The sequence below is a fragment of the Aedes albopictus genome, chromosome 2, assembly GCF_035046485.1.
Source record: "Aedes albopictus strain Foshan chromosome 2, AalbF5, whole genome shotgun sequence".
Lineage (NCBI taxonomy): Eukaryota > Metazoa > Arthropoda > Insecta > Diptera > Culicidae > Aedes > Aedes albopictus.
In genome coordinates this window covers 276,508,876-276,525,665 of record NC_085137.1, presented here as the reverse complement: position 1 = coordinate 276,525,665, position 16,790 = coordinate 276,508,876, and the positions used below count along the sequence as shown (strand labels likewise).

At 49.8% G+C, this 16,790-nt stretch overlaps 1 protein-coding gene across 2 annotated transcripts in view; it reads left to right on the top strand.

The window, feature by feature from the left end:
• The window catches only part of LOC134288992 (uncharacterized), a 232,276-nt gene extending 231,971 nt beyond the window's left edge, over positions 1 to 305 (top strand). For both annotated transcript variants that reach the window (XM_062854973.1, XM_062854972.1), the window contains one exon: positions 168 to 305. The gene's annotated coding sequence lies outside the window, so the exon portion shown is untranslated. The remainder of the gene's footprint in view (positions 1 to 167) is intronic.
• Positions 306 to 16,790: the final 16,485 nt, after the last annotated feature.

The window sequence follows — 16,790 nt, the reverse complement described above, 5'->3', positions numbered from 1 at the left end:
GGTCGGGTCGGCAATAGAGGACACGCAGATGAGTGGAGCAGAGCTCACGCGTGCGCTGACTCGCAATAGGGATGGACTTCCGAAGCTGCTGGTGGTCTCCGAACAGCTCGCCGAGCTGATCGGATACACCAGTGGGCGGAACAACATCAGCAAAGACCTTAAAAAAGGTCTGCTGAGGCTCCGCGATTCGGTCGCCCAGGCCCGGAGGGAGTACGATCTCCTGTTTGATCGTAGTGCGGGTAGAGAGGAGAGGTCCACGCAAACGGACCGCTCCTCCACAGAGAGTGTGTGCAAGGTGCAGCCAGGTGGGGCTGCAGAGAGTGGAAAAATCTCGGCCCAAACCAAACGGCCGAGATCGATGGATGAGGAGCGGCCGGTGAGTGGCAAACGCCCGCGTAGTGCGAGTAACGCCAAGCCGGTCGCGAAACGGGCTCGGGGCAAAGAGCCGAAACCCCGAGGCGAGACTGCTAAGAGCGGTAGCAGTAACCAACCGGCCCAAGGGAAGGTGAACCCTTGGATCACGGTTGGCAAGAGAGGGCGCGTAGAAAGAGAGAAGGTTTTGAGCAAAACCAAGGCGAAGCCGGCGCGTAAGCGTACGAAAGGCGACGCACTGGTGCTTAAAGCAGAGGGCAATAGCTACGCAGATGTGCTGCGGGCTATGCGGAGCGAGGAGCGTCTCTCGGGACTAGGTGCGGACGTTAAAAGCATCCGGCGCACTAGGACTGGAGAGATGATGCTAGAGCTGAAGAAGAATGCCGTTAACAAGGGCTCTTCCTACACGGCTCTAGCACAAGAGGTGCTTGGTGAAAAGGTGCGGGTGAGGGCTCTGACGCCGGAGATGACCATCCAGTGCAAGAACTTGGATGAGATCACCACCGCGGAGGAGCTCTCTGCTGTTCTTAAACAGCAGTGTAATGTGGACGCGCCAAGCGCATCGATCCACATCAGGCGAGGCCCAGCAGGTACGCAGATCGCGACGATCAAGCTTCCAGTCGGGGAAGCGAAGAAAGCGACTGCTAAGGGCATGGTTGAAGTCGGATGGTCGGAGTGCCCGCTTAATGTATGTGAGCCGCCGGAAGTGTGCTTCAGGTGTTTCGGACGAGGCCACAAGTCGTGAGCATGCAAAGGCCCGGATAGGAGCAAGTTCTGCAGAAGATGCGGAGTAGAAGGCCACTTCGTCAGGGAGTGTAAATCGGCGCCAAAGTGTCTGATTTGCACGACGAACAAGGGCCATGTGACGGGTGGGCCTAAGTGCCCAAGCATAAGTGGACGGAACGGCCGAAAATGACGCAAGTCACACAATTGAACCTGAATCACTGTGAAGCCGCGCAGCAGCTGTTGTGGCAATCCGCCTCGGAGTCGAGTATAGACATCGCGCTTCTTTCGGACCCATATCGCATCCCCCCCAATAACGGGAACTGGGTTGCGGATAAGGCCAAGAAAGCGGCGATCTGTACGACCGGTCGGTACCCGGTCCAGGAGATAATCTCCACGACGTGCGAGGGCTTCGCGATCGCGAAGATCGGCGGAGTCTACTACTGCAGCTGCTATGCCCCACCTAGGTGGCCGATAGGTCAGTTCTCGTCCATGCTAGATTCGCTGTCAAGCGCTCTAGCTGGACTGAGCCCCTTGGTCATCGGTGGGGACTTTAACGCGTGGGCGGTCGAGTGGGGCAGTCGCTCTACGAACGAGAGAGGTTGGGCTCTACTCGAAGCTATGGCGGGATTGAACGTTGAGATCGCGAATGTCGGCAGTGTAAGCACTTTTAGCAGAAACGGTGCGGAGTCCATCATTGATGTGACCTTCTGGAGCCCAGGGCTTAACCCTAGCTCAGACTGGAGAGTTGATAACGGGTACACGCATAGTGATCACCTGGCGATTCGATACAGTATCGAACAGGGCGGTAGACGGCAGCAGTCGAGGATAAGCGACACTCACCGAGGATGGCTAACCTCGAGTTTCGATAAGCCGGCATTTGTGGAGCGGATGCTCATGGAGCAGAATACAGACTACTTGTCTAGCGACGGTCTAGTTGGTACCTTGAGATGAGCGTGTGATGCGGCAATGCCGAGGCGATCCATACCCAGGAATGGACGAAGACCGGTGTACTGGTGGTGTCAAGAAATCGCGGAGCTCCGTGCATCTTGCCACAGGGCAAGGAGAAGGATGCAGAGAGCCCGGACCGATGAGTCGAGAGCGGAGCGAGAGGTGGCATACAGGGCGGCAAAGTTGGCACTGAACAAAGAGATCAAGGCGCGTAAGCGGGCGTGCTTCAACGATCTCTGTCAGACGGCCAACACAACCCCCTGGGGAGATGCATACCGTGTAGTCATGTGCAAAACGAAAGGCACATCTGCACCACCGGAACGCTCTCCCGCGAAGCTGCAGAGGATTGTGGAAACCTTGTTCCCGCACCACGAGGTAAGACCATGGGCACCCACACCACAAGACCATCCTGGTCCGAGTGAGGTTCCCCCAGTGACGAATGAGGAGTTAGCCGAAATTGCGAAATCACTTAAGCTGAACAAGGCCCCGGGCCCGGGTGGCATTCCGACGGTGGCTATTAAAGCGGCCATCGAGGCTAGCCCTGACATGGTCAGATCGGCTATGCAGAGATGCTTGGATAGAGGCGAGTTTCCGGAGGGGTGGAAAAGGCAAAAATTGGTTCTACTGCCCAAGCACGGGAAGCCACCAAGCGACCCGTCGGCTTATAGACCAATTTGCCTCTTAGACACGGCCGGGAAACTCCTAGAGCTGATCATTCTGTCAAGGTTATTGGTCTATACCGAGAGGTCGGACAACGCGGGGCTATCAGACAGCCAGTACGGGTTTCGCAAAGGTAGATCGACAGTGGATGCCATTAGGTCGGTGACTGGATTGGCCGAAATTGCGCTGCAGAAAAAGAGGAGAGGCATACGGTACTGCGCGATCGTAACGCTAGACGTTAGAAACGCCTTCAATAGTGTAAGCTGGGCCGCCATAGAGAGCGCCATATCTCGCTTAGGTGTCCCGGCTGGCCTAAGGCGTATTCTGGGTAGTTACTTCCAGAACAGGGTGCTGATTTACGAAACCGAGGAAGGCCAAAAACAGTACAATGTCACTGCAGGTGTACCGCAAGGATCCATCTTGGGTCCGGTACTGTGGAACGCGGCATATGATGGAGTACTGAGGCTAGCACTACCACCGGGAGTAAAGTTGGTTGGCTTCGCCGACGACATTACCCTGGAGGTATACGGTGAGTCGCTCGAAGAGGTGGAATTGACGGCAGCGCATGTGATTGACATAGTGGAGGGCTGGATGAGGTCAATGCAACTGACACTCGCACACCACAAGACAGAGGTGGTGGTGGTGAACAACCGCCAGTCTGCACAGCAGGCAATGGTCACCACGGGCGGGTGCTCGATCGAGTCCTGTCGCTCACTGAAGCTCCTTGGAGTCATGGTCGACGACAAGTTGAGCTTCAGTAGTCATGTCGAGTATGCTTGTAAGAGGGCGAGTGTAGCGGTTATGGCATTGTCTAGGATGATGTCAAACAGTTCGGCAGTTGTCTCGAGTAAGCGGAAGCTGCTCGCGTCAGTCGCGGTGTCCATACTACGGTATGGCGCTGCCGCATGGTCGAACGCGCTCAAGCTGCAGAGGAATGTTGACCGACTAGAGAGTGTACATAGGCTGATGTGCCTCAGGGTGGCCAGTGCATACCGCACTGTCTCGAAAGACGCGGTATGCATGCTAGCGGCCATGATGCCGATATCACTGGTGTTGGCCGAGGATGTTGAGTGCTACGATGAAAGAGGTACGAGAGGTGCGCGACGAAACGCCAGAACTTCGTCTATGGTGAAATGGCAAAGAGTCTGGGACTCTTCAACAAAGGGTAGGTGGACACACAGGCTCATACCGAGCGTGTCCCGGTGGACGTGTAGACCCCATGGCGAAGTGAACTTTCACCTGACACAATTCCTGTCGGGCCATGGGTGCTTTAGGTGGTACCTGCACAGGTTCGGGCATGCAAACTCACCCTCATGCCCGGAGTGTGCAAACAGGGCGGAAACGGCGGAACATGTACTCTTCGAGTGCCCGCGTTTTGCGGAGCAGAGGTCGAGCATGTTAGAGGTATGCGGCAGGGATACTACTCCCGATAACATTATTGAGAGGATGTGTACGGGGGTGGACAAGTGGAATGCCGTGTCGACCACGGTATCCACAATCGTGCTCCACCTCCAGAGGAAATGGCGGGCCGACCAACAGTTGGTCGAGTTGGCCCCCTAGAGATATGCCGAGTGTGATGGCTGACAGATGAGCGAGAGTGCGAAAGCACAGTCCCCCCCTCCTCTACGAAGTAATCCCTAACGGGCGTGCCGCGGAGCAAGGTCAGGTAGTGCAGAATGTGGTTTTCCTACGGTGTTGCTAACCAACAGGTTTCCTCATTCTATAAAAAAAAAATATGTGGGCCTTTAATTGGGAGCCTAGGATTTATTCCTAAGCGAACCATATACGCACGTCAGTGCGGATTACCACCTTTGGCACCGGAAGGTGACTGAGCACCGGGAAATACGATTTGCTCAAGCGGAGTACGCCTAGGCGTGGGGGAGACCTGCAGTGGGCTCTGCTGGTCCTCTTAAGAAATCCCACACATCCGGAAGCAAGCTCTGTACAAGCGACTTGACACCGCTTCCAAAGTGTCACAGCCCAGCTACGAGTGCCTCGGGCACATCAGGAACGATGCCAGTAAGTTCCTGATTACGGCATACTGGTCACGCTTAGTAATTGGTTTGAGATGGTACACGCTTAGGTAACTACGCACTAGTGAGCTGATGGTGACGGCATTCTATCCTCTTAGTAAGGTCGGGTGACACTGACTTGAAACCGGCGGGTAGGCTAATGTCGACGCTGTCTTCCGCCCCGTAAAACCGTGGAATGGCCTTAGAGTACGTTCCCGACCTGTGCCCACCTTAGGCAACTAACTGGGTGGAAGTAGGTTCAGTTGAAGTATCCTGATTAGCGCTGATCCGGCTCTGAGCCCAGTCCCCATTAGGGCCTGGGCCAACCCTCGGCTGGCCTCCCTGCTTGCATGGATAACCACCAGGATCCTTGGCGACTACCTCATTTACAGCGAGGGATAGCGGCAATTCAAACCAGTGATCGAGAGCGTTGAAGGTGAAGGGGAACTGAACCCGTTTGCGCGTGGTGGCTTGGCGAGATCGCCACCACGAGGGGCTGGTGCATCCACCAGCGACCCAAAAGCGGGAAGTTCAGGGAAAAGCGGTACAGTGCCTGAGGAAACCCAGATGACGGGTGCAGACCTCACGCGGGCGCTGAACCGCAACCGAAGCGGTTTGCCAAAGATGGTGGTTGTGGCCGAACAGCTGGATGAGCTGATCGGCTACACGAGTGGTCGCCACAACATCAGTAAGGACATGAAGCAGGGCCTTCTGAAGTTGCGAAAATCGCTAGCTCTGGCCAAAAAGGAGTTCGATCTCCTGGCAGAGGAGCGATGTGCTGCCGACGCGAGCAAGGAGGAACGGTCCACGCAGACGGACAGCTTCCTCTTTGCGGGTAACGCGACGATGCAGCACGAGAACATGCAGCTCGCCGGGGTCGTAGCGGAGCGGTCAAGCCGCCCTACGACCCAAGCTGCACGGACGACGCCTGTCGTGAAGCCACGGCCCAAAAAACGACAGGCAGAGGCCGGAGTGGAACCGAAGAGGGAGGTAAAGGGTGCGGCCAGCGTGAGCAACCAGGCAGCCAAACCGGTTGCGAAACGCGCACGTGGTAAGGCCAATCCCAAGAGAGGTGGTAGCCAACCAGACCAAGGGAAAGAGAACCCTTGGATCACGGTTGGAAATAGAAAAAAGCCGAGAAATGGGAAAACAGCCCGCATGCGCGGAAGGAGCGACGCGCTGGTCATCAAGGCCGAGGCGGACACATACGCCGAGGTGCTGAAGGCCATGCGGGGCGAAAACCGTCTCTCACCGCTGGGCGCGGATGTTAAAAGCATCCGACGCACCAGGACTGGAGAGATGATGGTAGTGCTGAAGAAGGATGCGGCCGAAAAAGGCGCATCCTTGTTACTCGGGGGCAGATCGCCCCTTATTACTGCCCTGGATGCCAGCTAGTCAGAGCCCAAGCTCCTATGCTCTCAGGGTCGGCAAATATCGCTTTCAAGGGCTCTTTCATTCAGAAAATGGTATAAATACAGAACCAAATACCATTTTAACTTATTTATTATTTTTGCACTTACTCTATCGGTGTGTGTGTGTGTGATTGTGGGTGGGGTGGTTGGGCCGGCCGGTTACGCACTGCGACGATGGACGGTGGACCGTTGACGATGGACGGTGGACCGTGGACCGTGGACCGTGGACAATGGACGGTTGACCGTTGGGGGTCCGTGGGTGGATGCCGGAAGCGAGGGTTCGTCTGTTTGTGCGGGCCGGACTAACTGCATGCGGGCGGATCAGGACTGGTGCCACGTGGGAAGAAACGTGGATGACGATCGGTGTACGGAGATCATGCGGGATCATGCGGGGATGGTTCGGACTAGCTTCTGTTCCGAACGAGGGCTGCTACTGAGCTACCGGGGTCCGTAATGGCCGATAACCGGCGAGCCGGGAGCCGGCGGACGGGGAACCGGGCGATGTCCGGTGAACTCAGTTTCTGGTGTCGATTACCGGTGAGGACCGGCAGATCGGGAACTCTAGGAACCGTGGGAGTGCTGAGCGGTGTCTTTAGGCGGAGGGCGGCCGCGGTATCATGCCCTTTTTCGGCCGAATCGGCCTTCTCTTGAGACACGAGGGCGATTCACCGGCTTCTGGGCTAACCTCTTGCCGTTAATCCTCTGGGTCCTGAACAGCACGAGTAACCGGTACAAAAGTGGGATTAGAGCGCTACTAGGGTAGATTTCTTAAACTATTCATACCTGATTCGATTCTTATGAAAGTCTCACGGGATAGGTATCACTCAAAATTTAACTTGAGAGCGGTTCTTTGTGAACTGTCTGGTCGTAGCTAAGGTTTTACAATGGCTACCTTGCTATCAACTAGTAGACCATTGTTTTGGTGAATAGCCATCTCAGACCCTTGTAGCCTTCTTGCTCTATCTATCCCTTTCCCATGTTCCCCTTTCTAATTTGGCCCAATCGCTGATATGTGGCAATACAATTTGCTGTTCGGCAGTGCGTACGAGGGGTGTTGGTTTGTGTAATGGTGGTTTGTTAACAAATAATGTTTCGGTTGCATTAATTTAGTACTATTTTTAAATCTGAATTCTAGAGTGTGCATGCTTTTAAATAACTTTTAATTTATAGGATATACAATTTATTTTAATTAGTTTCACACATTGTACTATTTTGAACAACAAATATACAGTAAACATAAAGTTTTATATCACAACGGTAACATCCTACAAGGCACTAGCCCAGGAGGTACTCGGAGAAAAAGTACAGGTAAGAGCTCTAACTGCGGAGGCAACTCTCCAGTGTAAAAACCTGGACGAAATCGCCTGCGCAGCGGCAGCGTCAAGTTAGCTTGGTCAGTGTGTCCGCTCAGCATACACGAGCCGCCGCTGGCGTGCTTCAAGTGCTTCGAGCAAGGACATAAGTCCTGGGCATACAAAGGCCCGGACCGGAGCAAACTCTGCAGAAGGTGCGGAGTAGAAGGCCACTTCGCCAGGGAGTGCAACTCGGCACCAAAATGCCTGATTTGCACGGCGAACAAGGGCCACATGACGGGCGGGCCTAAATGCCCAGGCACGCGAGGAGTTTGAAGTGTTAAGCGATAATGCAGGTTACACAGTTAAACCTGAATCACTGTGAAGCTGCGCAGCAGCTGATGTGGCAGTCAGTGTCGGAGTCTAGTACAGACATCGCCCTGCTAGCTGACCCCTACTGCATCCCACCCGACAATGGGAACTTGGTAGCGGATAAGGCTAAGCTAGCGGCGATCTGTACAACCGGTCGTTTCCCGATCCAGGAAATAGTTTCTAGGTCGCACGAGGGCTTCGCAATAGCGAAGATAAATGGGGTGTACTACTGTAGTTGTTATGCCCCACCCAGGTGGCCGATAGACCAGTTCTCAGCAATGCTGGATGCGTTAACAAACGCGCTAGTAGGGTTGAGTCCCTTGGTCATCGGCGGAGACTTCAACGCCTGGGCGATTGAGTGGGGTAGCCGATCGACTAACGCGAGAGGCTGGACACTACTCGAAGCCATGGCTAGGCTGAATGTGGAGGTCGCGAACGTAGGTGAAAAAATGACCTACAGTAGGAACAGTCGAGAGTCCATCATTGACGTGACCTTCTGGAGCCCGGGTTTAAACCCTAGCTCAGACTGGAGGGTCGATGATGGGTACACACACAGTGACCACCTAGCGGTACGATATAAGGTGGAACATGGTGGTAGGAGGACGCAGCCGAAGGTCATAGACAACCATCGAGGATGGCTGACTTCGCGCTTCGATAAGGCGTCATTCGTCGAAAGGTTGCGTATGGAGCCTAACATCGACGATCTGTCCAGTGATGATCTAGTCGGATCTTTAAGCCGTGCATGCGACGTCGCGATGCCTAGGCGCGCGCTACCCAGGAATGGACGAAAACCGGTATACTGGTGGTGTCCTGAAATCGCAGTGCTCAGAGCGTCCTGCCTAAGAGCGAGGAGGAGGATGCAAAGAGCTCGTACCGATTAGGGTAGAGCGGAAAGAGGCGAGGCCTATAGGGCGGCTAAACTGGCACTGAGCAAAGAGATTAAGGCACGAAAACGAGCGTCTTTCGAAAATCTGCAGCCAACACGACACAATGGGGCGATGCCTACAGAGTAGTCATGGCCAAAACGAAAGCAGCGTCTGCGCCCCCGGAACGTTCACCCGTGATGCTACAGAGGATCGTGGAAACGCTGTTTCCACGCCACGATACAAGACCATGGGCTGCCATCCCCCCTGGGGAGGTAGCCCCAGTAACGAACGATGAGCTCATCGTAATTGCGAAGTCGCTCAAGTTGAACAAGGCTCCAGGTCCGGACGGTATCCCAACGGTAGCCATCAAGTCGGCCATCGAGGCATGCCCTGATATGTTCAGAATGGCTATGCAGATGTGCCTGGACAGAGGCGAATTTCCGGAGAGGTGGAAAAGGCAAAGATTGGTTCTGTTGCCAAAGCACGGGAAGCCACCCGGCGACCCGTCGGCATACAGACCTATCTGCCTACTAGACACCTCCGGGAAACTGTTGGAACGAATCATCCTGTCGAGGCTACTGGTTCACACCGAGAAACCAGATGACTCTGGTCTCTCGGATAACCAGTTTGGCTTCCGTAAGGGTCGATCGACGGTGGACGCTATCAAGGCCGTAACGAAAACGGCCGAGATAGCGTTCCAGAATAACCGTAGAGGAATTCGTTATTGCACGGTAGAAGAATGCGTTCAATAGCGTCAGTTGGGCGGCTATTGAATGTGCCATTCAACACCTAGGAGTTCCGAATAGTTTACGCCGGATACTGGAGAGCTATTTCCAGAATAGGGTGCTACTCTATGACACGGATGCGGGCGAAAAGAGGTACAACTTCACCGCGGGAGTACCACAAGGGTCAATCCTGGGCCCGGTACTATCGAACGCGGCGTACGATGGTGTATTGAGGCTCACACTTCCACCGGGCGTAAAGCTGGTCGGCTTTGCTGACGATATTACCCTCACGGTATGCGGCGAGTCGATAGAGGAAGTGGAACTGACAGCGGCGCATGCAATTGGCATATTAGAGGACTGGATGAGGTCACGTCAGCTGGCACTCGCATACCACAAAACGGAAGTGGTAGTGGTGAACAACCGTCAGTCGGAACAACAGGCGGTGGTCACCACAGGCGGATGTGAGATCAACTCCAAGCGCTCATTGAAGCAACTCGGAGTTATGATCGATGACAAGCTGAACTTTAGTAGTCACGTGGAATATGCTTGCAAGAGGGCGAGCATGGCGATCGCGGCATTATCGAAGATAATGTCAAATAGCTCGGCAATTGTCTCGAGTAAGCGTAGACTTCTCGCGACAGTAGCGGTCTCCATACTACGGTATGGTGCCGCTGCATGGTCGAGCGCGCTAGAGGCCAAGCGAAACGTAGAGAGGCTCGAAAGTACACACAGGTTGATGACCCTTAGGGTCATCAGCGCAAACCGTACGGTGTCAAAGGACGCGGTATGCGTGCTGGCGGGTATGATGCCCATAGCACTTATGGTGTCAGAGGACGAGGAGTGCTTCGCGAGACGAGGCACAAGAGGCGCGAGACGGATTGCCAGAACATCGTCGATGTTGAAATGGCAGAGAGATTGGACAAACTCCAGCAAGGGCAGATGGACACACAGGCTCATACCGAGCGTGTCCAAGTGGACGAGCAGGCCCCATGGCGAGGTGAATTTTCACTTGACACAATTTCTGTCAGGCCATGGGTGCTTTAGGTGGTATCTGCACAGATTCGGACACGCTGGTTCTCCTTCATGTCCGGAGTGTGCAGATTGCGACGAGACCGCGGAGCATGTGCTCTTTGAATGCCCACGCTTCGTGGAGCAGAGGTCGAGTATGCAGGAGATATGCGGTAGAGACATCACTCCCGACAACATTGTTGAAAGGATGTGTACGGGGAAGGACAAGTGGGATGCCGTTTCTTCCTCGGTATCTCGAATCGTCCTTGAACTACAGAGAAAATGGCGAGCCGAACAACAAAAAAAAAATATGTGGGCCTCAAAGGCGACTCTCGGTGTAGAATAAACTTTTCGAACGATGTTGAACACTTGAAGTCTCGAGTGGAAAAGAACTCCGCAATCCGATTTTCTCTTGGCAAACCTCAATCCATACCTGCCCTCCCTTTTCCCAACCACCATTCATTCCTCCCTCGAATCCTTTCAATCGTCACTCCTTTATTCCTCCCACCTCTTAATGTGTATGTGCATGGTGTTACGTGTGTTACAATTTTCCTTCCTATTTGAATTTACAGTTGGGATTGGAAGTGGGTCTTACAGTTATTCTAATTGAGTATTGCTGATGTATAGACTTTCATACAATATTGCTTACAAGTAATGAGTGACTTACAAACTAAACCAGCAGTTAATAAACTAAACCCTATGACTCTCTTCTCAAATAGCATCGGCTCGGAGTTGGATCATAGGGTAAAGTACCCGAAACGGTAACAATGGGTATAAGGAAAGATTTTTTCCATCCTTTCGGAAACTTTCCAGCTTCAAGTGACATGTTGTAAAGCCAAAATAATGGAGCCGCAAATTCAGTTGCCAAGTTTTTCGGAAGAACCGGTGGAATTCCATCTGGCCCTGGACCTTTGTTTGAATCTAACTCCAATGATGCAAATGATCACCTCAATAGTGCTCATCACAACTCATCAACTGTATATTTATCGCGTGCGATTGAACTGTGCACTGATCAGCGATGACCAGCAGCAAAGAGGTGGCAAAACGAACATGATGTAAATCACAAACGATTTTGCACACATCTGACTGTGCCGTCACACGCTCGCCCGAACAGCCGAACCATACCGAATAGGTTGGTTTGCGAAGCTACGGCACGAACGCTCGACACGCACACAGAAGCAACATTCGCATGTACCGATACCATACTAATAAAGCTTCCAGCCAAACGATGCTTCGCGATAAACTGTCGAAAAGCATCGAAAGCGATGAAAAGAGATGCTTGGCTAGAACGCAACGGCTCTGTTCGTCTCTGAGTCTGTTCGTGTGCTACTCGTATGGGAGGTTGATTGAATAAAGCGAGGATGGGTGAAAACGTATTCGTTGTCGAAAGCAAATCGCATCATTTCGCGAATGTTTTCATCAAATAGCAAGCTTGTCTAACTCTTTTAGACCGGTTAAAATATCCTGTAACATGATTTGATTAATTCCAATGTTGCTGGTAAAGTCAGGAAAATGGGAGAAATATTCATAGTCGCGATCGGTATCAGAAAATGTACTATAAGTCTCTTGAAAATAAGCCGCAAAAAGATTGTAAATCTCTTCGGAATTTTCTCCCACTTTACCATCTAACGACATTTTTGATGGAAAATTACTCAACTTCAACTTTTTTTTTGCATAATTGAGGAAGTTCCTGGGACAGGATTTTATTTCATTCTCGGTTTTTCTGTTGTACTCTACTCTTCAAGAGCAGTGGATATGGCTAGATTAAGTTAATTGCAAATGCTTGAATGCTTTCCAATGTTTTCTTGACTTTTGTGTCGTCGGTATACTTTGTGAGCCTTTTGTTTCCGATTTTTTAACCCTTCAGCGCGCGCGCTGTTGTAAAAAGTACAACACCATCAAAAAACTTCGCTTCTCGTATGCAGCGCGAGCGCGGTGCAGTTTCGGTTGTTTGATGGCGCGCGTCCTGGAAGGTTAAGTTAATAATTTGCCTGTTGAACCAGACTGGATTTTTAGAACCATTATTTCGTCATTTTCTCCTTAGTGGTACTTCCGAATGAATTGTTTCCGACAAAATGTTATAAAAAGTCTCAACAGCATATTCTACATCTAGATTTCTCAAAACAGATTGCAATTATTTCTATTAAGTTGAAGTCTAATATTTTCATAATTGGCTTTACTATAATCATAGACATCCTCATAGTCACAATTATTTGAGTTAACGTTCATATGGATAAAAACGGAATACTCGATAGCGGTATGGAACACCTCATTTTTCCATAATGGAATGGGAGCTTCTTCCACACAGAAGTTCTCAAGGATGTTAGTTAATAAAAAGTCTAGATATCGATTTTGCTGATTTTTCACAAGATTGTTTTGGTTTAAACCTAAACAAGCAGTTTTTTTTTTCAAAAATCAACTGTAGCGTTTCATTTTCACCTACAACTGGTAATAAAATACATTCATTTTCAGAATCAGATATGAAATCTACGTCACGTTGATTGAAATCGCCATAAATATGTACTTTGAATTCCGGAGCAAATTGTGAAATAATTTCTTCAGCAGCTTGGAAGAACATTTCATATTACGCCCAAACCCCAAAATTTTATTCCCACCTTTGGGTTTCCGCGCCGAGGACCCAGCGCCAGATTCGGCCACACAGCGACATGACAGCAGTTGCCGGACAGTTGGTAATCCTGATATTTGACGGTGGTCATCCGATAGTTGTGAGAGTGGATTGTTTTCATGCAAATAGAGCATTTCGCTGAAAATGCACATGTGCACTTAAAAAATAAAAAAAATAAAAAAAAAATGTATGTGGGCTTCCTGGCCGTGCGGTTAGCGGCGTCAGTCGTCTAAGCGTTTCGTAAGCCTCGGAGTGCGGGTTCGATTCCCGCTCCTGTCGGGAAAAACTTTTCGTCGAACGAAAAATTCTCCATTGGGCCACTGGGTGTTATGTGTGTTGTCCGTTGTCTCGTGTATTTGTAATGTTCAGTCTGTGCAGCCTCTGGCTGAAGACGGTGTAGGCTCAGTGTACCAGTTATGGCTATAGTACCTCAAATTCGCCATAGTTGATTTTCAACCTTTAAAGATATAAATCAACAATAAATATTTCGTGAACAATAGATCACGATCACAAAAGATGATTGCAATCATTCAAACTTCACAATTTGGTCAAATTATGGTAGAAATAAATAATTTTCCTTAGCTTTTCGGCCTCCTTGCACCCTATTTCGCCATAGTGTACCAGTTATGGCAAATCCCATAAGGAATGCATGTAAATAGTGCGAAGTGGAACCCAAATTAACAAATGTGTCCATAACTGGTACAGGGTTCCTATCATTGGCACACACCGTAATAAATACTAAAAGTAGTTTTGGCTTCAGTTTTATATTTTTCCTGTAAAGTATGGAAACTAATCTATCATTTGACTTATTGTTTACATTCGTCGGTCTTCTTCTTATTTTTGTAGAAATAGTTGTTCTTAGGTGGTGCGATAACTGGTACAGGCACCCTAGTGTCTTTTTTTTTTGACGTAGGACTACGTCTTTAATTTCTATACCGGGGTACACTTTGCAAGAACGAAAAATCGAGCATGTAACGAAATTATGAAAGATTTCAAACGTTAATAACTCAAAAAGTAATCGATGGATTTTTCGGATTATAGCTCGAATCGATGGGAAAACTCCACAACAATTTTCTACAATACACGAATATTACTATTTTCAATCCTAAACTATTGAAAAATTGAAAATTGTTGACCCATCTTTTCACTGACCAATCACGTGCAAGCACATTTTTGGATTTTCCCTTGCGGTATAAAAGCATTCTGCTTCTTCTCATCTTCCATCAGTCTTCTTCGATGCGTCGAGGAGAACGCATCAGCGGAGCGCTCGTGTGGAGTATAAATTATAATCTTCTTCTCGCTTTCGCTCAGTGTTCTTCCGTGCGTCGTCGAGTGCGGTGGGGTGGGCGAGCGTTTCGCTTTCTCATTCTTCATCACACTGTCGAGCGCGGCAGACGGACGGTCCGGGGACGCTGCCAACCGAGCAGTAGCGGCGGCGGTGAAATCAAGCCACCAAATTTTCATCATCGGAGCCAGCACCATCATCGAAGCAAGTCATCTCCCAAGATTTCAAGCAGATTTGATTTTGCGAAATCAAATTAAAACAGTCCTTCTAAGGGCTAGCAATCGAATTTTCCACAGGAGTTGATACCGAATTTTCAACAAGTGCCGACATTTTGAAACAAACAACTGCAAAAGCGCCGCTGGGCGCGGTAGACGCACCGCCGGCAACCGAGCAGGTGGCGGTGGCTCATTCGCATTTTCCCAGTGCGGTAGCGGATGGGAAGATAGCATCTCGGGAATAATTATTTACTTCATCGGAGCTAACCCGGTCCCGCGTGAGTTGCAATTTCGACAGGAGCCAGCATTTTCGATGGACAAATTTCTTCTGAAAGTTGACCCTGAAAGTGCCGACATTTCAAAACCAACTTGTACGAAGGCGTCGTGTGGAAATTAAATCGCGATTTCTCGCATCTGTGATAGATTTTAAATTTTATATTGAATCTGTCGAAGCTGAGTGATAATAAATAATTAAATTAAATTAAAAATCATAAATTTTCTTCAACTCTGAACATTTAGGATTGAAGAAATGAAAATCATTGACCGGTGTTGCCAAATTTCAATATAATTTTCCATCGCAATAATTTGAATTAATTTTTACCGATTTGGCCAATAATGGTATGAAACATAGATAGTCAAAGATAATTTATGAATAATGCGCAGTCTACATATTTGAATTAGTTTAATAATGTTAAATAATTATTAACTTGTGCTACATTTCTTTGAAAGGCAGGTAAATCTGCATGGCATCACTGATTTTGGACCCTCTCTCATCTAGCCAATCACGTGCGAGAGGGGAATCCACATTTTTGCGGCGTATAAAAGCTAACTGCTTCTTCTCATCTTCCATCAGTCTTCTTCGATGCCTCGAGGAGAACGCTTCAGCGGAGCGCGCTCGCGGAATATAAATTAAAATCTTCTTCCTCGTTTTCGATCAGTATTCTTCCGTGCGTCGTCGAGTGCGGTGGGGTCGGCGAGAGCGCTTTTGCGTTTGGCTTGCCCATTCTTCGTCACACTGTCGAGCACGAAAGATGGTCGGTCGGACGGACGCATCGCTACAAACCGAGCAGTAGCGGCGGCGGTGAAATTTTCATCATCGCGCGTCATTTGCACTTCCACCATCGTTGAAGCAAGTGATCTCCAAGATTTCGAGTAGCTTTGATTTTGCGAAATCAAATTTAAACAGTCCTTCTAAGGGCTAGAAATCCAATTTTCCACAAGAGTTAATACCGAATTTTCCTAGCAAGTGCCGATATTTTGAAACAAACTACTGCAAAAGCGCCGCTGGGCGCGGTAGACTCACCGCCGGCAACCGAACAGATAGCGGTGGTTCATTCGCATTTTCCCAGTGCAGTAGCGGATGGGTAAGTCAGCAACTGGGAATAATTATTTACTTCATCGAAGCTAACCCGGTTCCGCGTGAATTGAAATTTCGACATCGCAGCCAGCATCATCGTCGGACAAATCTCTTCTGCAAGTTGATCACACTTTGGTTTCGCGAAATCAAATTTAAACAGTTCTTGTGAGGGCTACAATTCTGAATTTTCTGCAACAGTGTTATTACCGAATTCTCCTAGAAAGTAAGTGTCGACATTTCGAAACCAACTACTACGAAGTCGCCGTGCGGAAATTAATGATTAACTCTTGAGTGAATTCTCTAATCGGTAGTTACGAAAAGGACTGAATGGTTAATTGGTAGGGAACTTGGCATCAGTCTTGGAAAATTGATGACCAAGACTTTCCTCTCGCCGATCGGTTTCTAACTACTTCTTCTTATTCTTCTGCATTTTCACCAACCAACGTGCCCTTCTCGCCGAACGCGGTTCTTCAGGCCCTTCTTGAAGAACCGTGCTAGTATCGCGTTTATAGTTATGTGCGGTGTACTTCTTGATGCCCTGTAGGGACGCTTCGTTGCGCTCATTCAGGATCTCAATTGCAGCAACAACAATATCGTTTACCGGGCAATGGCCTCCGGTTGCCCCAGTCTTTGGAGGCCCACGGTCCCTTGGACTTATCATGGACATCAACTGGGAAAAATTATTTACTTCATCAGAGCTAACCCGGTCCCGCGTGAATTTAAATTTTGACATCGGAGACAGCACCACCGTCGAACAAATTTCTTCTGAAAGTTGACCAGATTTCGGTTTCGTGAAATCCAATTTAAACAGTTACCGAATTCTCCTAGAAAGTGAAATCACGTAAATTCCAACATTTCAAAACCTACTAGTACGAAGGCGCCGTGCAAAAATTAACGATTAACTCTTGAGAGAA